This window comes from Mesoplodon bidens (assembly GCF_964165515.1).
Source record: "Mesoplodon bidens genome assembly, chromosome: 1".
Taxonomy (NCBI): domain Eukaryota; kingdom Metazoa; phylum Chordata; class Mammalia; order Artiodactyla; family Ziphiidae; genus Mesoplodon; species Mesoplodon bidens.
Window position 1 is genome coordinate 215,242,244 of NC_138176.1, and position 25,459 is coordinate 215,267,702.

At 38.2% G+C, this 25,459-nt stretch overlaps 1 long non-coding RNA gene across 1 annotated transcript in view; it reads right to left on the reverse strand.

Moving 5' to 3' along the window:
* Positions 1–13,066, reverse strand: part of LOC308622384 — a 103,641-nt gene extending 90,575 nt beyond the window's left edge. Inside the window, exons 1-2 of the long non-coding RNA XR_014016622.1 lie at positions 13,010–13,066; positions 12,257–12,313 (exon numbers count right to left, since the gene is read on the reverse strand). This is a non-coding gene — a long non-coding RNA (uncharacterized lncRNA). The remainder of the gene's footprint in view (positions 1–12,256; positions 12,314–13,009) is intronic.
* Between the last annotated feature and the right edge of the window lie 12,393 nt (positions 13,067–25,459).

Below are 25,459 nucleotides of genomic sequence, written 5' to 3' on the forward strand. Positions count from 1 at the left end.
ACTGAAGAGGCCCAGCTATGCAGTGAGGTGATCTCAGCAACAAGAGGCTGTGGAGTGGACCACCTATGGCAGGAGCTGAGAGAGGGTGGAAGAGGTTGGCCGGACTGGATTCCCCAGGCCAGGAACTGTGCATTGGGAAGAGCCTGAAGGATCCTCCAATAACCCACATCTGTCCCTCATGAGTGAGTGAGCCTGGCTTTGGATCCTTGCCCCACTGAGAGCACCAATTCTCAGGTAGTATTAATCATAGGAGCAATGACTGTTGAAGAATAGGGAAAGTTGACTTATGAGATGCTCACCCTGTCACCTCTCCCTTCTTCCCACTCCAGCACAGTAAAGGAAGCCTAGAAGAAGCAAACGTAGGGAGGTTTAAATCGACATATGGGTTGTGGCACTGGACTGAGCTTTAAGGACAAAAAAATAACTGAAAAATTGTCAAATCTGCCCAATGCCAATAAAGAACTCACTATTCAGTGGGGAAAAGGGATTCAACCTGTCACAATTGAAGTGGAGGCTGGGGAAAATAATAAAACACATTCACCAATAAAAGTATGGTGCATATAACTGGTCGTGTAAAAGTATGAAATAAAGGCATGCCTTTGGGTTCAAAAACCAAGACAACATAAATGCCTGGCTCAGTAATGTTTGTTGTTGAATGAATCCATGAATAAGTTGATTTAGATTCAGTATGAAATCATTAATAATTAAACAGCTGTAGTTGAATAAACGAACTATAGCCTCACCAATTTATATCTCTACAGTCTGATCCTTCCATCCGTGGTTCCAATAAATTGCAAATGCTGGCTGAGAAGTCACAGCTTTCCTTTTAATGGATAAATCTGATATTTAATGCATGCCTCTCTAAGTAGGGCTGTTAGTAGCTGAAGAATATTGGTGGAATAAATCATCGTTTCCAATCAACCCCCAAATCATAACCAGCCCTCTTTCTCATACAATAACCAGTTTACTGTTTGGTTTTTTCTAGTCAAATGCAGAGGAGTAGCTCTTGATTAGTGTAAAGATGACTGCGAGATCCTTCAGAGTCTTATGAAATACTCTTTAATCCCTCTCCTCTTTTCAGTAGGCCATCTGCATTGGGTGACAACTTGCTTATACAACACTATCTCTATAAAGGAACTTAAATTAGGTAGAAGCTAACTCTCCACTCATTATCTGATAATTCCAAACTCTGACATACAGAGATTTAATTGATTTGCCCAAGATCACATAGCTGGGCAGTGATAAAATTGGGACTAGATTGCAACTGGTCGCCTCCCCACCTCACTCCTGCCTGCAACTCAGACCAGTCCTTTAAAATATACTCAGCCAAAGTAAACCTGCTAAGTCAAACAGCTTATGCTAAAGCTGCTAGGTAAGTTTCCGCCCTGTTAAGTCTCCTTAAACTCATTTACATTAAAAATCGTTACAGCTTTCTCAAGAGACATTAATCACAGATGTTCATATAGATTAAATGGCATAAAGAAGAAAGAATTTTCTAGTACTCCATTTCCAATTTTAATCAAAATACATTGTAGGTGTCTTGTAGGCAACTACTCCTCACGCCTCTCTTTAGTTTTCACTCCATAATCTAATATTCCAGGATGGAAAATGCTCCCCAAAAGATTTAAATTATTGCAATTTTTCTTGACTGCAACAAAAACAAGTAATTGAGGTAACTGTGCCCTTTTTTAAGTCTGCAAAGAGGACTCAGGGAGTGCAGAGTTTTGAAAGCTACTTGTCATGCTCCCATTACTATACCAATTAATGGACTAAAAGCCCAGCCTGGAGCCATCTTCTGGCTTCTCATACACAAAATCATCAGGTTGCTTTCACCTTGTTTTTCTAAGGCTTTAAAACCAGATTTTGTCAAGCTCTATGTAGTCCGAAATCCTCTACAGCAGGTACCAAAATAAATGCATAAACTCCTGCAGATACACACCGCTAAAGAAGAGAAAGGTTTGAATCAGGGCTTTGCCTTAAATCAAAGGCTGCCTTGCTGTAATTACCACCACAACTGAGATAAGAAAGTGCATCAACAGCTCTGCTAATATAAGGTCTGTACTTCCACTGACGGCTAACACACCTGTCTAATTTCTCCTGAATTAAGGCTGTTCCAGATTTCTCTGCAAAAGACTTGGATTTACTGTAGTTGCCATATACAGTATAGCACAGACTTCATTGAAAGAAAACCCTAATCAAATAAGAGCAGTTGAGGAAAGTTTAGGCAGGAATATAGAATTGTAATTAAGTCAGAAATATAGACGAGAATCCTTCAGAAGCAGCTTTGGCCAAAGACAATGGCTTTGTAAAAGAAAAAACAATCTATGAAGCTATGGTTGCTATAACACTAACTCAATGAGGCTTACTTTTCTAGTAAAGGATCTAAGAGTTTAATAAGCTCAAAAATTACCTTTAGACCCTAAAGGTAAAAATTAAGGTCAGAAGAGTTGAAAAGTTAACACTGGTAAAGGCCTTCATGACAATTTACTCAGAAATCTTTTTGAGACTAAATTCAATACTGAAAATAGCAGCCAGTTAAGGGGCTTCCCTGGTGGCACAGTGGTTGAGAGTCCACCTGCCGATGCAGGGGACATGGGTTCGTGCCCCGGTCTGGGAAGATCCCACACGCTGCAGAGCGGCTGGGCCCGGAAGCCATGGCCGCTGAGCCTGCGCGTCCAGAGCCTGTGCTCCGCAACGGGAGAGGCCACACAGTGAGAGGCCCATCCCAAGAAGGACTTCTACAAACTGTAGAGGAAAGATCAGATCATAGCAAATATAAGGCTGAAGCAAAATTCTAGACCTGGAATACCTTTACTCTAATGTAAAGGTAAGAGTAAGACCATCATCACAGAGTTCACAAATCTATTTAGAATCCAGTAAGCAGAAAACATTAAGTGCCCAGTGTAATACAACACCACGGGATCCATTATGGAAAGACTACAGAGTAATAAAGAAAAAAAAGTCACTTGCCTAAGGGAAATTTTAATTTATGAGTTGGGAAATAAGGGAAGAATAAATATAAAAATGAATGTAGGTACGCAAGTGCTGGAAACACAGAAACATACCTTCAATTACACTGTAGGTTGATGCCTACTGGAGAAATCACACAGGAGAAACTCCGTCTTTCTTTCTTACTCTTTCTGTCTTTCTTTGCCCCACTGCTGTGGCCCGTCGCGAAGCACAGGCTCCGGACACGTAGGCTCAGCGGCCATGGCTCACGGGCCCAGCTGCTCCACGGCATGTGGGATCTTCCCGGACCGGGGCACGAACCCATGTCCCCTGCATCGGCAGGCAGACTCTCAACCACTGCGCCATCAGGGAAGCCCCTGTCTTTCTTATTCTTAGTTTTATATAACAACATTATTTGTATAAATGAGGGGGAAATGAGTGTCAGAGTAACGTGCTTGTGTTACATATTCTCATTAGGGATGGCAGACTAAACTTATTAGCATGTGTTCAAAAATTGGAGATTTCAAAAGATATATGGTAAAAGGGCACTCTGTTATCTTATTCCTAAAGGTCTCTTTTAAAAATATCAACAAAAACCTAAGAACCTATGGAAACAAGTTCCAAGACTCTCAACTTTTTGACCCAGAAACAGGAGCTGAAAATGATGTCATTTGGCCCAGTGATAAGATTCTGATTTGGTATAGTTCATTTTCAATTTGGGGGAAGGCCATATTTTTTTTAATTTTTAAAACTTTTAAAGCCCTTAGGTGGAACATGCTCTCTCCAGCTTGCTATAGACACTACCAGTCCCAATTATTTACAACTGGCCTAATTCTCTCATTTATTTTTCACCTGCCAGCCCCATGTCTATATATGAAATTATGATTTCTATATTACAGTTACCAACTTCCTGGGCTCCAATTTTTTAAGCCTATACACACATACATACATACATACATACACATACATGCACATACCTACAAAATATTTAGGAAAATTGGCTGGTGAAAGTTTTGTATGATCTGACCTTGTAATATGCTCTTTTTTAAAAAAGCCAATAAAATCTCACGTTGCACTAAGAAATGTCCAATAGACATATTTCTAAACTTGAATGGACCATCATTTTCGATTCTGAACTCCAGATATTAAGAAAAGAACTTTGAAAAATAGGAATATGACTTGGATGTAGAAGGTCTGTAAATCATGTTTTAAGTGAACATTTGACCAAATTATAGATAGGTAACCTTCAGAAAAAAGTGTAGGAAAAACTGAAAAAGTTGCCATAAGGAGGAATATAGAGATTTGTTTTACTTTACTATATAGAAAGCAGAACCAGAACCAAAAGTTAGTTATGAGAGTATTAGGTTTAAGAAGGTTAAAACTTTATTTAATGTAGCTATGAATTTTTGAGCATTATAGCCATTCCAATAATAAAGTTGGTAATCTTAGAGATGATGCATTTTCTCCCCATACAGATATTTGGATGAGTGGATACACTGAGTGAGAGGTTACACTAGTTCAGTACTTTACAGTTCGGTCCATCAGAATCATCTGGGAATCCATTTTTTAAAAATTAGATACTACTGGCCCCATTCCACTAAATTAGAATAGTTAGGAATAAAACCTAGGGGTCTCTATTTTTAAAAATCTCATCAGTATATATCTGATAGTGTTGGTCAAATTAGTGTTTGGGTCTCCAACAGCAGTGCAATACATCTGTACTGCATGACTTCTGTCATTCTGCTAAAGTATAAAAATCTAGAATCATATAAAAGTCATTTTTTTCAAGATCTGTAGTTCAAGGTCATACAGCTTCTTCTGTATGTTTATTTGGATGACCTAGAAAGTTATACCATCCCTCTGAAACCTCAACTGCAGTATTAAACTGTTGCTATAAATATTTATAAAACACTATCTTTCAGCAAGTCTTTCCCCTACCAACAGAGTAAATTCAATATTCTTACGAACATACTTTGAAAGAATGAATGAATTGAATAAGACCATACTTCTCTGTGCACATATAAACGCTGAAAAACCATTGTGTCTCCATTATACAATTCTAATCTTTTAATTATATTGCTTACATTTTATAAAGAGTGAGAACCAGCCTGCATGCAAAAATGTAGGCATCCATATTTAAGGTAATAGTCATGGGCCATTGGGAAAGAGTTTCTTTCTCTGCATTTTTATGAGGCTTAAATACTTATTTTGTTGGAGATTAATGTTCCCTCTACAATTAAGTACAAACCAAGAATTCACTGTACCTCCTTAATTATCAGTCTGTACTTAACTCATCACCAGCTTTAGATGAGCATGTTGATAAAGTGTCTTCTGAATTGAGATTTCATTTTCATAGTGCTCTTAATTATGTGTTTCTGCTTACTGTTTACTTCTTGTGAATTGTAACTTGACTACTTGAAATTTTTTTCATGTAGTTAACTTGTGCCAAACTGACTAGTTATTACAGATATGGAAGAGTCTTCAGTTGTGACAAATAGGAAAAGAAGGAAAACAATTAAAAGTTCAATAAATCTTTGAACCAGATTACAGCTAACATACCTTCCTGCTCTAAAAGTCTAAGACCCAGTGATAAATAAATAAACATATTGATTCTAACAATATAGCCTTTGGTAACTGACATAAAGAGCAAGTAAAGAGGAAAAATAAGCTTATGTTTGAGACACAATAACCGTGGCCACCAAACTGAATGTCTGGTCAGCTGAAAGATAGAGTATATGTGCAAATAAAAGGAGACGGGCCCTGGGACTTCCTTTGTGGAAGACCCTGACTATTCAATCCTAATCTCTTCATTAGATGATTTATCTGAGTGTTGCTCCAAACCGTGGAAACTAGAGGTATTTGGAGTCTACATGAATATTAATTCAACCAAGTGGGTCCCACGGACATAAATAAAATTGCCACAAACTGGCAAATACATTAGTTGCAGAACAGAAATATGCTAAAGGATATTTTTCTTTTGCTGTATTTCACAGGCAACAAAAGGGGAAATTATCTTCTACTAGTTCTTCATTTTGAGGCACTTTGCTCTAAACATGTTAGGGTTTCAAGGCTTGAGGGTGGCATGTGAGAAAGGATTAAGGTAGTAATTAGAATTAAGTTTGTCTATGAATGATAAAAAGTGCAAAATAATATTTACTTTAAAAACAAATGAAGTTTCTTTCTCTCTCAATTAAAGTACAATAAGATCCTTCTAGTTTGTGGCCCACTGGTTTGGCTTCCATTGTCAAATTCACCTCATGGTCCAAGATGGTTACTCCAACTCCAGCCATCATATCCCTTTCCAGTAAACAGGGGTAAGAAAAAGGAAGGATAAAGGCATATCCTCACCCATAAAAACACTAAAATTTTTCATAAGTTCTTTAAAGTTTTCATCACAAAAAAATTTTTTTCTAAATATGTATGGTGATGGATGTCAACTAGACTTACTGTAGTGGTCATTTCACAATATATACAGGTACAGAATCATTATGTTGTACACCTGAAACTATATAATGTTTTATTATCAATTATACCTAAATGTTTTAAAAAGGAAAAATAGGCAAGTTGGACTTCATCAAAATTAAAAGTTTTTGTGTTTCAAAGTACACTGTCAAGAAAGTGAAAATACAATCCACAGCATGGGAGAAAATATTTTCAAATCAGATACCTGATAATGGTCTAGTGTCCAGAATATATAAAGAATTCTTACAACTCAACAATAAAGAGACTACACAATAAAAAATTGGGCAAAGGATTAGAATCCAAATCTTTGGATTCTGCAAACAATATCTTGTCAATAAACACAAGACAAGCTGAGCAACATCATTAGCCATCAGGAAAACAATCAAAACCACTGTAAGATACCAGTTAACACCCACTAAGTTGACTATAAGCAAAATGATGGACGGTCACAAGTGTTGGAGAGAGAGAATTTAAAATGTGATGCATTGTTTACATTTGAGTGAGACTCTGGGTGAAGAGCATACAAGACTTCTTATTTATTTGTATAAAACACTTCATGACTTTCAAAAAAACACTTCCCAAAAGTTTCTCTACGGTTCTCTACTTACATCTCATTGGCCAAAATTTAGTCAAATGACTACTGGACTACAAAGGAAAAAATAGCCTTTATTCTGATTGGAATATCCCAACACCCACTGAAAATTTGGAAATTCCATTACTGAGGAAGAAGGGGAAACTTGTGGTGACCATGAAATTTATCTTCCAAACTGAAACTCTGTTGAGTTGCAAGAGGGCACCATTAATAATTATTCTAGGACAATACATATAGACAGGGACGTATGGTCACCTTTGGGAGATCAGATACCAGGGACCAGTAAGCAGTTTCTGTTACTGTTAATAATACTGGTACCATGTATGAGCCATGTAGCTAGCAGCCATTTGGCTTTTTCCTTATTAATTTATTAAATATTTACATTTACAACATTAATCCTCACAATAACATTCTGAAGTCAGTATTTCTGCCCCCATTTTAATGGTTAAAAAACTAATGTTCAGGGCTTCCCTGGTGGCGCAGTGGTTGAGAGTCTGCCTGCCGATGCAGGGGACACGGGTTCGTGCCCCGGTCCGGGAAGATCCCACATGCCGCGGACCGGCTAGGCCCGTGAGCCATGGCCGCTGAGCCTGTGCATCCGGAGCCTGTGCTCTGCAGTGGGAGAGGCCACAGCAGTGAGAGGCCTGCATACTGCAAAACATACAAACAAACAAAAAAAAACCCTAATGTTCAGAGAGGTTATTTAACTTGCCCACAACCACACAGATAGTAAATGTCAAATCTTGGAATCAAAGTCACCATTTTCTGAGTTCAGAGCTCCTGTTCTTTCACAACCCTGGTTCCAGCTGCTACCAACCTATGTAAAACAAAGTTCTCTGGCCTCAAATGCATTATGCCAAGTTAAAGATGTCAAACATAAAAGAATGCATACAATATGATTCTATGTGTATAAAATTCTATCAATACAAAAAGCAAAACTAGAGTGATAGAATGCAGACCAGTGGTTGTGGAGGGAGGAATCAGTGAGGCGATTATCTGCAAAGAGGCAGGAGGGCAGGGCAGTTTTAGGGGTGATGGAAATGCTCTGTCATGATTGTGCTGGTAGTTACCTGGTTGAGTTCATTTATTAAAACCCATTGAACTGTACACCTAATATTGATAATTTGATTGTATATAAATTATACTTCAATAAAACTGACAAGAAATAAATAGATACAGAGGTGATGATGATAGATAGATAGATAGATAGATGATAGATAGATAGATAGATAGATAGATGATAGATAGATAGATAGATAGATAGATAGATAGATAGATCCATCAACTGATCTTTGATATGGCCCCCAAAAATGGTGGTCAAAGGTATCAGAGGTGTGGGTGGTATGAGTTTACAGCTCCCTACTCACAGCGCAATATTCGCATTTGTCTTATTAGAAGTGCAGACTGAATAGGATATCCTCCATTTCACTAGCCCTTGTGTGTTTCCGTGGCCTCTCAAATGAGCTAGAGTTCTTGGTTGGGTCTCTTCTTCCGGAAACCCCAAGAGATCTCCTCTCTCATAATACAATTCTTCTAGGTTCCACTTGCTTCTACCCAACCTGATCACATGGTTACATTCTTCATTGTTTTTCTTTCTCTACCTGTTTATTTGATTATCTATGTGTATATAATTACTGAATGATCAAAACTATAGATCCTCTAGGAGCAAAGGAACAAGCCTCGTAGTAACTGTAATGCTTCCAAGAAAATACCTGGACCTTCAGCAGCAGAGTTGCTACAGTCCTGTGTTGCTAAGGTCTTGGGAAGCACCTTGCATGCTGGAGAGAGGAGTTTTTTACCCAATTTGGTCACCAAATGAGAGCTCTTTGCAGGGATTTCTATAGATATTGTGCAGGGGAGATGCCATGAAAACCAGCTTCAGTTAAGATGAATCTGGAAAAGTTTTACAGGATGAATTAGAGGAGGGAGAGATTGTAGGAGGTAAAATCAATTGGGAAGCCTTCACAATGGCCCAAGTAAGAGAAAATGAGGGCCTCAACAAAGTGGGGCAGTGGACGCAGACAGGCAGGGTGAAGTGAGAAGAAGAGCGAGGAGGAGGCCACAAAAGATGCTTCTCCCTCCACCCACTGCCCTCTGGACCAGACCCAGGAGCGCAAGGAGGAGGAAAAACAGCGCAATCTGACAAATAAAGGTGTGGGTGGGCCCGGAACAACTTATTGAGATACTGAAATTGTGGTTCTCTCCCTATAATTTACATTTTTTTCCATCCTACTCCCAGTATTTAGGTATTTGTTTTTGTTTTTGTTTTTTATTTTTTGCAACCATGTACATTTCTGTCACAGCAAGGTAGCACTGAAATTAAATACCTTGCAAATTCTTCTTTGTCAGACTAACTGGCTACCATCAAGAAGGTTATTATTATCCTGTTGTCCTCTTTCTGTAAGTCCAACTTCTCTCTTTAACTTTTCTGATTATTTTATGTGTGCTGTTTCCATTGCCTATACAGCTGACAACATATATTTTTGTTTCTTTTCTTTTTTGTTGTTGATTAGCCAAATTTTGTAGCAGGTTTATAAAATTTAACTCCCTGTATAACTCAGATGTGAAGAGAAAATGAAAGTTCTTTAAGGGTTCTCTACTTAATCTGGTTCTCTGTTTTAGCCCCCTCCCCACTGGGTAGCTAGACAACAAATTAATTAAATTCAGTTAAAACTTAATCTCTTCCAGTAGTGTTGACTGTCCCTATAAAATATTCAGTGTTTGAAAAAAAAATCATTTAGTCCCTGAGCTAGCCCAGCTCCCTGCACTTCCCCCTGTGATGACATGCGGAACATGGTAGGTATGAGGAATAAAGATTTTGAGTCCTCCTGGAAAAATAAGGAGTCAGAGTCGTCAGTGCAATGTTCTCTGCTTTCCCAGGTCTCCATGGCAACACCCCCTGGCTCCTGGGTGCTGTTTGCCCTGCTGCTAAGCTGCATAGCTTCACTCTGTGTCAGTGGGACTCTGGTTTCAGTCTCCCCTAGCTTTGACAACCCCTAGTACTATATCCTGGTTCACCCTGTCTCACCCCTGCTCCCACTGGCCACAGTTTTCTGCATGAGACCTACAGCCTCCTTCCAGTCCATGGGCCAGGTGGTCCCAGCCCCGCTCTGCCTGCAGAATCACCTGGTGGGCCCCTGCCTGGCTCTCGGGTTAGTTTCTCACTGCAGCCCCTGAAGGCAGCTCAGGAAGGTCATACTGTAAGGTCTCCCTCTTCTGACAACCACACCGTGTAGCTAAAGTGCTTCAGCCAGGCCCAAGGTTATTGCAAGACGAAGCTCAGAGGTGATTTCCTAGTCCTGAATAGGTAGCAGAGAGAAAAGCTGCCTGCCTTCTTTGCCTTTGGCATTATCCTCAATAACCCATCTCCTTAGGAGTTAGTGGGGTAGACAGCCCAGTGCCACTCTGCCACTCATTAGAGGCGTGATCTTGGGTGAGTTATGTACTGGCTCTGTGTCCCAGTTTCCTCAACAGTAAAATGGGAATTAAATAGTAATTTACCTCACAGTGTCACTGTGAGGACTGAATTAACTGATACATATTTATATACATAGAAGTACTTAGAACAGAACCAAATGCATAGATGCTATTTAATAAGTTAACTTTTTTTTTTCCTTCTCACGAATTTTTGTGATTAAAAGAAGAGGAAGGGTTTTATTTCCTTCTTTACTGATAGCCTCTTCCGGACTCCAGCCAATCCTAATAGCAGCTGTTACATCTCCTCTACACCACCGGAGAGCTCGATCGACAGACTGAATCCTCCACACTTGGTTGTGGGGATGCTGGAGGAGATAGGGGAACCTGGAAAGGTCTCTCTCAAGGCAAAAGTCTAGAACTATGATCCTGCTCCATGATCGTATGATGGCATAATGGAGACTGAACATTCTCTTGGTCTCTCCTTGGAGTTCCTTCCCTAACAAATTATTGGGATGGCCAAAAAGTTCATTTGGGTTCTCCATAACATGTTACAGAAAAAACCCGAACGAACTTTTTGGCCAGCCCCATATAATCTCTGCCCACCTACCTACCCATACCCATCCTCCAGGTAATTAGATGCCCAGGCAATTTAGGTCAGAGGTCTCTGGAAGGCAAAAGAGAACAGCACATCTGACATTTTAAATGCTAGTTCTTTTCATTTATATTCCCAGCCTCTCCTTCTATACCTTAAAAGCTGACCAAATAATCAGAATTATTTTCAAATTTCTCCAACCCACCAAGTTTAGCATTGGTACAGCACACTCTTCAGTTTAAAATTCAGTAAATGCAATCTCATCTGTTGTCAATAATATATGCCAAAATATGCATATATTACAAACTATCTCTTACTTTTTTCCCCCAAGATATTCTCTGTATGATTAGATGTTTCATTAAAACTGATTTATTCTGGACAAATTATCAAAGAATAACAAAAGAGCTCAACAGATACCATATAATGTGACTATTTAACTCTTGCTGAAAGCAGTAAGGCTAATTGTCATATTAAATAGAAAGGAAACAGTAAAAAATCCACAAATCCTTAATGTAACTCAAAACTCAGGAGCAAGTTGTAATGGGCAGTGAACATAACCACATACCAACCACCACTATTAATTTATAGTGGTAAGGATTGACCATATATAACAGTAGCCCTCTAAACTGAATAACGTTTTAATATGCAAGTGGAAAGCTCTTGCCGTAGAGGTCAACAGAATGTTGGTAATGCAGGCTCAATTCTGATAAACCAAGTCTTGTGCAGGCTGAGTTACACTGAATCACTGCTCTTCCAACAGGATTATGGACATGGAGTGTAGAATTTCTGAAAGGAAGTGCTCCCTTGAGAGTGTGTACCACTTAAAATACCTTCTGTCACATGCATCCCAATGTTCATAGCAGCACCATTTACAATAGCCAAGCAACCTAAATGTCCATCGACAGAGGAATGGATAAAGAAGATGTGGTTTATATACACAATGGAATACTACTCAGCCATAAAAAGGAATGAAATAATGCCATTTGCAGCAATATGGATGGACCTAGAGATTATCATACTAAGTGAAGTCAGACAGAGAAAGACAAATATCATACAATATTGCTTGTATGTGGAATCTAAAAACATAATACAAATGAATTTACTTACAAAACATTTCTAGACTCACAGACATAGAAAACAAACTTATGGTTACCAAAGGGGAAAAGGGGAGAGGGATAAATTAGGAGTTTGGGATTAACAGATACACACTACTATACATAAAACAGGTAAACAACAGGACCTACCGTATAGCACAGGGAACTATATTCAATATCTTGTAATAATTTATGATGGAAAAGCATCTGAAAAAGAAAACACATATATATGTATAACTGAATCACTTTGCTGATTAGCTGTACACCTGAAACTAACATCACATTGTAAATCAACTATACTTCAATAAAAAAGAAAGAAAAATTCAATAAATAAATAAATTGAACAATGTTTGTCTAGAACACTGAAGGCTGAACAGCAATTTGTGAGGGCTAAATGTTAAATTATTATAGGAGGTACATCATCGTATTACAGTACGTTCAGCATCTCTTTTGGAAAAGACAGGCTATGAAGAGAAGCTGGCCTACTTAGGTGCAGCTTATCCATCCGTGAACCCTCAGGGTGCATTAAGCTACATCATAACAGCCTATGCCAACCCCTGCCAACAGTCCCAGTTTCCATTTACTCAGGGTCAGTAGGCTCAATTAGAATAGCTGGACATAATTGTTACAGTAATTGTCACCAGGGAGCAAATTTGGATTTATTTATTCAACACTGTAGTGTGGAAACAAGGAGTGACATAGGGAGTTTGGGGAGAAAAAATGATCCAACAAAACCTTGAATTTGATGAAATGTTTGGAAAATAAGAATTTAAAAGAGATGTTATTCAGTCTAGATAAAAGGACCCCGAGGGGATGTTTATCAGCTATAAATTTCAGAGTAATTTCAACCATTAGCTTTGGAACCACAAAAACCCAAACTTAAATTCTGACACTTCTGCTTACCAGCTTTATAGGTTTGGGCATATTGCATAAACTTGATGATCCTTAACTTCCTCATCTGTAAAATAGAAATACCTATGTCACTGGAAGATTAAATATAATAATTTCAGTGTAACAATGTTGGCGCTGCCCCTATTATCCCAGCTTGGGGAGCTCCTCTCAGCACCTGCTAGACATATGAGGTTCTTTTTGATCGTCCTGGGCTGCTATATGCCAGTTAGCCTCATGGGACAGCTGGGCAGTGAAGCAATAAAGAATGGTGGCACTGGCCGGGTGCTGTTCCCTTTTCCAAGGAAAAGGGAGTTAGCTGGAAAGGGCTCTTAGTCACTAGGAAAGTGGAAATTAAAACCACAATGAGATACCACTTCATACCTACATGATGGGTAAAAATTTTTTCAAAAACTGACAATACCAAGAGATACCAAGAATGCAAAGAAACCAGAATTCTCGTACACTGGTGGTAGAGTAAAATGGTATGGTTTTAGCAAACAGTTTGGAATTTTCTTATAAAACTAAACTTACCCTTACTGTATGATACACAAGTTCTGTTTATGGATATTTACCTAAGATTAGTTAAACTACAGGTCAACGAATGACCTGCTTGCTAATGATTATAGCAGCTTTATTCATAACAGCCCAGAACTGAAAAGTACTCAAATGCCCATCAATTGGAGAAAGGATAAAAATATTGTGGTGTATCCATATGGTACAATACTATTCCTCAAGAAAAAAGAACTAGTGATACACGCAACAACATCGATGAATCTTGAAAGCACAGTAAACAAAGGAAGCCACAGACAAAAGTTACATGCTATATGATTCCATGTATATGACATTCAAAAAAATGCAGTCTTAGAGACAGAAATCAGGTAATAGTTACCACAGTCTGGAGGACTGGAGAAGGGATTGACTGCAGTGGGGCACAAGCCATCTTCTAGGTATGATGGAAATGTTCTATCTCACAGTTGTACTAAGATTAATATACCACAGTTATATGGTGGTATAATTAATATTCATTTGTCACAATGCACCAAACTCATATTTTAAATTGTACAGTTTTGCCATATATAACTTACAGCCTTATAAACCTGACTTTTTCAAAAGATCTCATACCAAAAGAAGACAAGTAAAAGAAATATGAGAGCTAGAAAGAAATTAGTAAGTTGTAGATTTAAACCCAAATTTTGATTAAAATCTCAGTTATGTGATGTTTATGAAAGACAAATCTAAAACAAAATCTTATAGAAACTTGAAAAGTAAAAGGGAAAAAAATACATATATATGTGTGTGTATATATATATATATACATATATATATATTTCAAACACTGGAAAGAGCATAAATTTAAAAATAAAATAAAAAGAGAAAATAAAGGTCAGCATAACCAATAACTGATTCTTGGAAAAAAAATGTAAAACTCATAAATATCAAATGAGACTAATCAAGGAAAAATGAAAGAAGGCACAAATAACCAGTGTCAGAAATGAAAGAGTAGACATGACTATAGACCCTGCAATACCAAAATAGGATACTGTAAACATGTTTAAGCTAATAAATTTAAACATGTAGATAGAAAGATCAAGTTTCTTGAAAAATAGAACTTACCAAAACTGGGCAAAAAATAAATGTATTATTCCTTTACCCATTAAAGAAATTTAATACAAATCTTCCCACAATTTAAGAACATTAAAATTAAATTCATCTGTACCAGATAACTGGAAATACATAGGAAGAAATACACAAATTTTACACAAAAATTTCCAGAGATTAGAAAACAATGGTGTGTTAGGAGGCTTCTGAAATGACTCTCAAGAATCCCTGCCTCCTGGTATTGTCACCTTGAGTAATCCTATCCCCTTGAGTGTGGACTGGACCAAGTGACTTGCTTCTAATGAGCAAAATATAGTAAAATGATGGGATATCATTTCTGAGATTAGGTTACCAAGATTGTGACTTCCATCATCCTAGTTTCTCTCGCTGGCATTCTCTCTCTCTCTCCTTACTCAATTCAATGAAGCAGCTGTTCTTTCGTGAGCTGCTCTATGGAAAGGTTCACATAAGAGGAACTGAGAGTGGGCCAACAGCTTATGAGAAACTGAGACCTTAATCCAACAACCAGCAAGGAACTGAATCTTGCCAACAACCGTGTGAGTGAGCCTGAAGTGGACCTTTCCCAGTCAAGGCTTGAGATGTTTATAGACTTATGAGAGTCTGAGAATCAGAAGACTCACCTAAGCCTTTCTTGGTCCACAGAAACTATGAGATAATACACGTTGTTTTAACTCACTATCTTTCGGACTTATTTGTTACACAGCAACAGATGACTATTACAGAGGGAAACATCTGCAGTTTTACTTGGAGGCCTACCAGGCTTTTAATCTCATATCAAACAATCATGGAATGTAGGTTGGCCCTAGAAGGGAGCATGACCTTAGGCCAGGCAGCTCTCTTCAGCTGAGGGGAAGTTCCAGGGAGACTCAGCTGAGTGCCATCAACCTCTAACACCCCCAGCAGCTAAGAAACAAGTGCTCCAGTCCCAGAGGGAGGAGCTGGGTGGTGCACCATGGCACCCGCTGCTGATGAGATGTGTATTAACATCATAAATCTAACAAAACATGTAGAAGCTCTCAACTCAGAAAATTATAAAATGTTATTAAAAGAAATCAAAGAAGACCCCAGTCAATGGGAAAATATGCCATGGATATGAATTAAAGGCTCAATGTCATATAGATGTTAAATCTCCCCAATTTGATCTATAGATTTAATACAATCCCATAAAAATTCCAATGCTCTATGTGTGGAACATGACAAACCAGTAGTAAAACATATATAGAAATGTAAAAAGGTGAAGGGCTAAACTTAGCCAAGACATTCTTAAAGAGGAAATGGATGGGAGAATTTGCTCCATTGAATATTAGCTACAGTAATTAAAGCAGTAAGGTATTGGCATAAGAATAAAAACAAAAGCTCAAAAGAATATAATAGAAATCTTAGAATTTATCACAAATGGGCATGTGATTTCTGCAAACATAGCACTTCATAACAGTGGAGAAAGAACATGTCTTTCCAAAAATGGTTCTGAAACAGATAGCCATATGGACAGCTATAGGAATAAAAATGTTACTAGAACCTTACCTCATGCCAAACACAAAAATCAATTGCAAGTAGATTATGTAGCTAAGTGTGAAAGACAAAAAACAGTAAAATTTCTAAAAATTAATAAGAGAGAATATCTTTACAACCTTAACTTAGGATAAGACTTCTCAAACAGGACACAAAAATCTTGAACCACAGAAAATATTGATAAATCTGACTATATCAAAGTTCTTTTTCAAATGTCACCACTAACAGAGCAGAAAGGCAAACCACAGACAGTGAAAAAGTATTTGAAACACATAGAGCCAAAAGAGGGCTTATATCTTGAATTTATATCTTTTTAAACATTTCTGAAAATCAAAAGAGAAGCTCAAACTATTCAGTAGGAAAAATGCTCTTGAGATTGAACAAGCAATTCGTCAGAGGTTATTCAAATAGCCAGTAAACAACCTCATTCATAATGATGTAAATACAAATTAAAACCACAAAGTAATATCCCTATACTCCCATTATTAGACACTGGGAAAAAAATTTAATGACAATACCAAGTGTTGGAAAGGCTATGAAGCTAAACGGACACTACTCTTGGTAGGAGTAAAACAGTTTGTCATCATCTTGACTTGAAACCACACAAACCCTATTACTCAGCAATTCAACTGCTAGAAATGTACTCAACAGAAATACATGCACATGGCCACCAAGAACTATGCATGGGAATATTCATAGCAGTGTTATTCATGATAATCCACAATTAGATATAAACCAAATGTCCATTAATAGTAAAAGGACAAATGAATTTTGGTATATCTATATACAGAATACTATATAAAAATAAACTGCCTCCTTTAGGCTATAAAATGAATAAGATCTTGACTCAAAGCAGGGCCCTGCAAGCCTTCCCAGGGACAGAACACCTGCCCCTTGTGTCCCCTGCCTCTTGTTTGTAGAAAAACTTTAACTTCCTAGGCCTTCCCCAAGTTCCAAAGAGCAAATTAAATCAGAGAAGTGAAAAAATACAAAAACAAAGGAAAGTAGTCAAGCAAGAAAAAAAAAATAGTTTAGTCATAAGACAAAGTCAAGGATCTTTAGTTCCTCCTCAAGGGCTACAGATCATATCCAGAGCTCTATCCTTGAGCCGCTCTGCAGATACTAAAACCCTCACCATGTTGTAGGAGTTAACTGCATGCTGACCACAAGCACAGAGACCCCAGACCAGTTGGAACCAGAAGGTTAATGATGCTGACTCCCAAAATACCATCCAGTTACCTCACCACCAACCAATCAGAAGAATGTCCACGAGCTGATCAGGCACCCTGTGACCCTCTCCCTCACCTCGCCTTTAAAAACCCTTCCCTGAAAGCCATCAGGGAGTTCAGGTCTTTAGAACATGAGCTTCCCATGCTCCTTGCTTGGCCCTGCAATAAACACTGTACTTTCCTTCACCACAATCTGGTGCTGTAGATTGGCTATTCTCCTCATCAGGTGAGTGGACCCAAGTTCGGTTTGGTAACAGTCTGAGAATCTAATGTATAACATAGTGACTACAGTTGATAACACTGTATTATATAATTGAAATTTGTTAAGAGAGTAGAACTTAAATGTTCTCACCAAAAAAAAAGACAAGTTAAAAAAATTTCCACATCCTGCAATACGGATGAATTTTACATTGAACAAAAGAAGTCAGCACAACAGAATTCACATTGGATTATGCTATTTATATGAAGTTCACAAACAGGCAGGACAATACTACAATGTGTGAAAATGCATGTGTGCGTGGCAAACTCTAAAGAAAAGCATGGATGTAGTGACAATAAAAGTCATGATAGTTTTTAACTTTGGAACAGAGAGGAGTAGTAAGGAAGAGGGAGCACAACGGGAGATTACAGAGTTTGGCAATTTTGTATTTCTTGATCTAAGCGGTGGTACTTAATGTTGGTTTGAGACTAAATCCACCTCTACTTCAAGGTTTGTTCACTTTTATTTATCTGTGTTACATTTTACAAGAAAAATTCATTTTTTTTAACTGAAGCATAACTTACAATATGATACTAGTTTCAGGTGTATTACATAGTGATTCAATATTTTTCTAGATTATGCATCATCACACAAAGTTATTATATTATTGACTATATTCCCTGTGCTGTACATTACATCCCTCTGATTTATTTATTTCCTAGCACAAGTAGTTCATACAAGAAAAAGTTTAAAGAAAGCTATACGTCTAGGAAAATAAATGAAAGTTTCTCCTTTCCTAAAGAAGTGAAAGTTCCTCTTTACATAACAGCCTTGCCAGGTCTATCTCCTGGGAACCTCTGTTGGGTACTTCCTTCTTTATGCACATACCATATGCATCTCTCTGTGTATATCACACCTTTTTAATTTTTAAAATAAATTTTACTATTCATATTAATATGTGAATATTATCTCTTCACTTAATATATCGTAAATATATTCCCTGGTGAGTATATGTTTATTAACCTTATTTTTAAAGCCTGCACTGCCTTCCATCGTATGGATATGCCATAATTTTTTAAATCTTTTACTTTTTGAAGGATATTTAAATTGGTTCTGATGTTTGCTTTTCCAGGTGCTACTTCATTGAACGTTCTTGGATATATATTCATACTACTTTTTATTTTAATGAATCACTCTATTACTCTCACTGAGTCCTTGAGGTTTTTAGCTTTTCACTCACCGTTTCTCTCTCCAGCACAACTTGGTCATGATTTTTGGAGATTCCAGTATCAGTGTATATGAACCTACCAACACCCTGCCTTGCCTCTTGCTTCCTCCACCCTTCTCTCCTCCAAAGACCACATCTTCCTAGCCTGGCCATTCTTTCCCACTGTCATGCCTTAGAGTCCAGACCTTGTCTTAGCCAGTACTAAGCACTACACTCTCAGACCATCACACCTACCTCCAACACTTCCCGGCTTCACCAAGATCTAAAAGTCATGAATCAAACACATTTCATACTTGCCCCCTTCCTTCCTGTCTCACTTCCCTACTTGCCCTTGTTAAATTCCATAACCCATCATCAGAGCCCTCCCTTGCTTACATATACTTCTCTCTCATTCCTTTCTCACTGAATCATACTCATCTGGCAAAACCCTAAATCTGAAAACAGCCATATCTCCACCCATACTGTGCCTGTTCCCATGTACATAATGGAAACTGAGGAAATATATTTAAAAAAAGGCTCATATGCCTCATTTTAAATTATCTAATAGAAATTATCTAATAGAAAACAGGTCTTCCGTATGACAGGTTGGCAACAGCTAGCAAGTTGTCAGCCCTTGGTGCGGACCAATTATCCTCCTGTATTTCTCCAGTCCATTCACGCTTCCAGCCTCCTAGAAAACTACATCCCACTTTCTTTTCTCTCTCAAACCTCCATGCCTTCCTCCTCCACCCTCACTCTCAGCTGAATAATGTGCTTCCTATTTCACAGAGAAAATTAATCAAAAGGAATCTCCAGAGGTGCCCACACCACAATTATTCTACTACCAACATCTGCACCCACATAGTCTGCCTTCCCACCCATTACTTCAGATAGATTGCCCCTGCTTCTGTCTAAAGGCAATCCCTCTTGTGCTCTAAATTCTATTGCCTCTCGCCTACACAATCTCATATGTTCAGCAATTCCTCCGTCTCTCTTCCATCATCAGTTTTCTGCTTTCCACTGTGACACGCCCACCAGTGTACAAACAAAAACTACTATAATTTCTACCATCTAAAAACCATGGAAAAATATCTCTCCTTGACCTCACATCCCCTTCCAGCTATCCCTCATGTAGCTGCTCCTATATTATTACAAAGCTTCTTTAAAATTTTCCTCTACCTGCCATCTCCAATTTATTCCCATTTTGTCTTGAACCCACTATTATATAATAAGACTTTAACCCTCTATCACCACTCCACTCAAAACACCTCCCATCAAAGACACCAACAGACTCCTCTTTGACCAACTCACTGGCCAACGCCTGGACCAGTCAGCCATGCTCCCTTGGAAAACCTCTACCCTTTGGTTTCTGGAATAACATACTCTTATGATTTTTCTCCAGCTTCACTGACCATTTATCTTTTCTGTTTCATGCACACTCCCCAGATCTAAACTTTGGAGTCCCTTAGGTCTCAATCTTTAACCATGCTCACTGCCTAGATTTTTGTATATATGTATATGAGTGTGTGTGTGTGTGTGTATACATATACATATTGTATATATACACATATTGTTTATATATATACATATACATACATATATGTATATAGAGAGTTCTACTTCCCAAATTTATATAAATAACCAAGATCTCTCTCCTGAACTCCATATTCATATATCAACTGCCTACTAGACAGATCCACGTGAATGTCTAATGTATAATACATGTCCAAAGCAGAACTTCCTTTTAAGCTACCCTTCCCACTGCTTGCCCCACTTCAGTAAAGAGTGCTTCATGCTTCCAGTTCCTCAGACCAAAAGCCTTGGAGTCTTAAGTCCTCCTTTGTTTCTGATTTCTCAGCCAATGCATGAGCAAATCTTACTGGATCTATCTTCAAAATATAACCACTTCTTGGGCTTCCCTGGTGGCGCAGTGGTTGAAAGTCCGCCTGCCGATGCAGGGGATACGGGTTCGTGCCCCGGTCTGGGAAGATCACACATGCCGCGGAGCGCATAGGCCCGTGAGCCATGGCCGCTGGGCCTGCGCGTCTGGAGCCTGTGCTCCGCAATGGGATATATATATAACCACTTCTCCCTACCTCAACTGCAACCACCCTGCTCTGAGCCATCATTGTCCTTTATCTGGATAATTGCCATCACATCTTAACTGGTCTTCTTTCACCCCACAGACAGTCTATTCTCAACCCAGAAACCAGAGTGATCCTTTCAGAATTGTAGACAAGTTCATGCAGCTACTGAAAACCTTCCAATGCCTTTCATTCCACTCAGAGTAAAAGCCTCATTCCTTACAATGTCCTATGAGGGCCTGTGTAATCTACACCCTGCAACCTCTCCGTCCTCATCTATAACCACTCTCCTTCTTTCTCTCCTCCAGCCATACTGGCTTCTTTAATATCTACCAAACAGAACATGCACTTGCTTCTCCCTCTGCCTAGAAACCTCTTCCACTAGTTATTGCCATGTTGCACTTCCTTCAGCTATTTACTCATTTACCTAACTGATAAGGAATTTCAGAGCTACCCTTTCAAAATAGCTCTTTTTTCCTTCCTTTCACTTCCTTCGTTATATGTACTCCACAGAATGTAACACTATATGTGCGTGTGTGTGTGCTTGTAAATATACAATACATATACATAAAATTTATTATATATATTATCTCTGCACTCTGGAATGTAAACTATGTGAATAGTTTGTACATCTTGTTCATATTCCCATAATCTACAACAGTGCCTAGCAGTAGCTGAGTCCCCAAAACCATTAGTTGAATGATATAATGTACACATTCATATTTTTAACAGACACATATCCTTCATCGTTTAAAAGACTGCCTCTGTCACAGATGTAGAAAACAAACTTATGGTTACCAGGGGAAGAGGGGAGAGGGATACACTGGGAGATTGGGATTGACATATACACACTACTGTATATAAAATAGATAGCTAATGAGAACCTGCTGTAAAGCACAGGGAACTCTACTCAGTAGTCTGTAATGGCCTGTATGGGAAAAGAATCTAAAAAAAAAAAAAAAGAAGAGTGGATGTATATGTATAACTGATTCATTTTGCTGTATACCTGAAACTAACACAACATTGTAAATCAACTATACTCCAATAAAAAGTTTTTAAAAAAAGACTGACCCTGCTTTACTTTGGCACTTCAATACAGCCTCCTCCTGCATTTTGATTCTTTACACTTAAGATTTAGGAAGGAAAAACCCTTTTATTATTTTCTAGAGTTGGCGGTTTAATAAATGTCCTCTGTGTAGTTGATTCATTTTAAAGCCATATATTTCCTTGTCTAATTATTGACAGGGACAGGAAGTGGAATTAATGGCTAATCTTTCAGGATTCCCCTGAGGCGTTACTGCATGAGGCAATAGAGGTTTTTCCTTACTAGGACACATTTTCATGTTCTAGTGTATATTTAGACACTGAACCCCTTTTAAACTAATGGGAGGTCTGTGGGCCAAACATTTATAGGAAACGAAAGGAAATGGCATGGTAAAAGCAAGCTGTGAAAAAAGGTCTTCTAGCTTGCTGTTACCTAATCTGTCACATGAAAGACTTATTTTAACATTTCTATTAGATAAGATGAACAGAAAAATACCACGCACAGTATTCTTTCCATATTTTTGCTCTTCTTTCTACGAATGCTGCCTCTTCACTTGAGTCATGTATTGGGATAAGAAAAAAAGTGTGGAATATGATTTTTTCAACTAAATCAGAAATGCCATCCTACACTTAATGACTAATTGCAAAAGAACCAAAAAAATTTTTTTAATTGCTAACACAATTTTGGTAAAGCTTGTAGGTGTAAATTTGTCAGTAAATAACTAACCATGTTATTCAAATTTTCAATGAAAAATAGCATTTGGTTACATTGGTTGTAATTTGATTTGGTTTATTGTTTCACTTTGCTTTTTTAGGAGACCTAGAGATTTATTCTAATAGTGATCATTCTCTTAACTTCCGAGTATACTTAGTGGATCTAATCCATATCCCTGCCATAGCCACACTTCTTTTCTTCTCTGTTCTTGCCACCTTCTTACCTGCAGAGCAGAGTATCAAAGGGAGTAAAACTTCTTTACTTCTTTCTCCAGCCATTGCTAATCAGTTCTCTCTGCTGCAAGCTCCCTTCACTGCTCCAAGATAATAATCCCAAGCATATCCCATACCTTTCCAATCTCTTTCAGCCTCAAAAACAATTTCACTTAAGTAATTGTGATTCACTTTAAGAGGATAAAAAAATCCCATCCAGTCTAAATTAGGACGTCAATCTGACTTTCATTCCAAAGCTTCACCCCTTCCCACGGTTCAGACTTGACCATTGGATGAGGTAACTGTAATCACAAAGTGATCTTCTCTGTTTCCTCCTTCCTTCCTGCATCTGCACTATCTTCCACTACAGGTTCTCCCTGGGTGAAGGTAGTAGATAGGGAAGATTACGAAAATAAGAATGTCTTATATAACAGGTGTAATATAATTAGCCATAGTAATGCCCTCATGGGGCACATTTGTGCTTTCTTTGGGGACCCCACTAAAGGACCTCCAGCATGTAAATTTTCACCATATGAGTGACACATGTCCAGCTGACTTGTTGTAACTGCCCTCAGTTCCTGCCCTCTTTGCTGTACCTCTTGGCGTCTCTCCCTGGGATTCCATCTCCCCAGAACACTTCTTTCTTGGATAAGGGCTCAGTAAGACAGCAGGAATCCTTCCATGGCAGGCACACGGACCACGGAAGATTAGTGCATTTTTAACCCATCAAATCGTAAGATACCATTTGGTAGGCCTTTCTCTCTCTTTTTTTTTCTTTTCTTTTCTCTGTTTGTTCTATTATTGCAAGTTGTTCCAGCCAGCTTCATGGCTTAAGAATTCTCCAGGCTGGAAGCAGGCAGAAAGCAAACGCCATTTTCTTAGTTTATGCATGTCTCTGCTCTAGGGAACCTGTCAAGGTCTCTAAAGAATTTTCCTGCCAGATTCCAGTCTGGTGGGAACATTAGGAAAGCTTAAAATTTTCTACAGCTACATAAGCATTCAGCCAGGAAGTAAGATTCTAGTCTCTTCTACTTCCTGGCATCTCTAGTCTCTAAGACTTATTCAATTGGCTTGAGATAAGTGCCAGAGTCCCATTCCCCACTTCCTTGGGAGGGGAGAGGAAATGCCATAGTACTCTTAACTCCGTGACACACCTATTTTTGCTACATTCTCTCCAATCACTCTTCAAAGTTCCTATTCTTTTATGCAAGATAGAAATTAATAGTTGTATTAATAGTCCCTAGAGAGGTTCTGCTATCTTTCAGTAATTTAGTTATGGATGTTGTAAAGCATCTCTCTTTAACCTGTGAATATACTTACCTTTCTCAGGTTTATGTCCTCAGTTGAAATTCTAAGACACCAGAAAAAAACCCTAGTTAACATCCTGTGTCACCTATATCGCTGTTGCAGAATCTGTCATTCTGTCTTAAAGTCAAAAGCATTGTGTAGTAGGCTGAATAATGGCTCCCAAAGGTATCCAAATCCTACCCCTAGAACCTGTGAATATGTTGCCTTAAAAGGCAAAGAGAACTTTGCAGGTGTGATTAAATTGAGGATCTTAGATAGTGGGAAGCAGCCGCATAGCACAGGGAGATCAGCTCGGTGCTTTGTGACCGCCTGGAGGGGTGGGATAGGGAGGGTGGGAGGGAGGGAGACACAAGAGGGAAGGGATGTGGGAACAGATGTATATATATGACTGATTCACTTTGTTATAAAGCAGAAACTAATAATAAAAAATTTTTAAAAATTGAGGATCTTGACTGGAAAAAGTATCCTGTATTATCTGAGTAAGCCCTAAACATAATCACAAATGTCTTTATAACAGGGAGGCAGAGGGAGATTTGACTTCAGAAGTAGGAGATGTTATGGTAGATGCCAGAGTTGGAGTGATGCAAGAAAGGGTCAGGAACTAAGAAATGCAGGCGGCCTCCAGAACCTAAAATATGCAAGGAAACAGATTTTCCCCTAGAACCACCAGAAGGAATCAGTCTTGCCTACACCTTGACTTTAGGCCAGTGAAACTGGTTTCAGACTTCTGGCTTCTGGAACTATAAGAGAATACGATTTTACTGTTTTAAGCCACAAAGTTGTATTAAGTTGTCACAGCAACCATAGTATATGAGTACACGTTATCTCTCTTAGGATGCACTTCACTATAAGTTATTAAAATCTCACATATCTCATTTCACATATCATATCGGCAGGCGGACTCTCAACCACTGCACCACCAGGGAAGCCCCAGCCCCTTATTTTTATTTTGAAATATCATATTCATATTTTTATAATAAAATGTTTCCTTTGAAGAAATGAATAAGCATATACCAGAATCTTGAATAAGCATAAAAATAATAGGTGGTGGTTCCATTACAATAATGTAGACACTAGGATGCATTTCTGCCAGTGTGAATCAATTAAGTTAGAACGGAGATCAAAAGATACTGTATTATATTTCTTTATTTTTCTCTCTTTTTCCTCACTATAGTTTAATTATATAAAGTAGAATTCCAAGAAGATGACTGCCAGGAAAGTTTTATTATCAACCTTTCTTGATGCCCTTTTGTTAAATAGCTTCTAACATGAAATCCTTTATTCATTATCTAGATTCTATTTTAAAGATTGATTTTGAAAAAGGTTTCATAT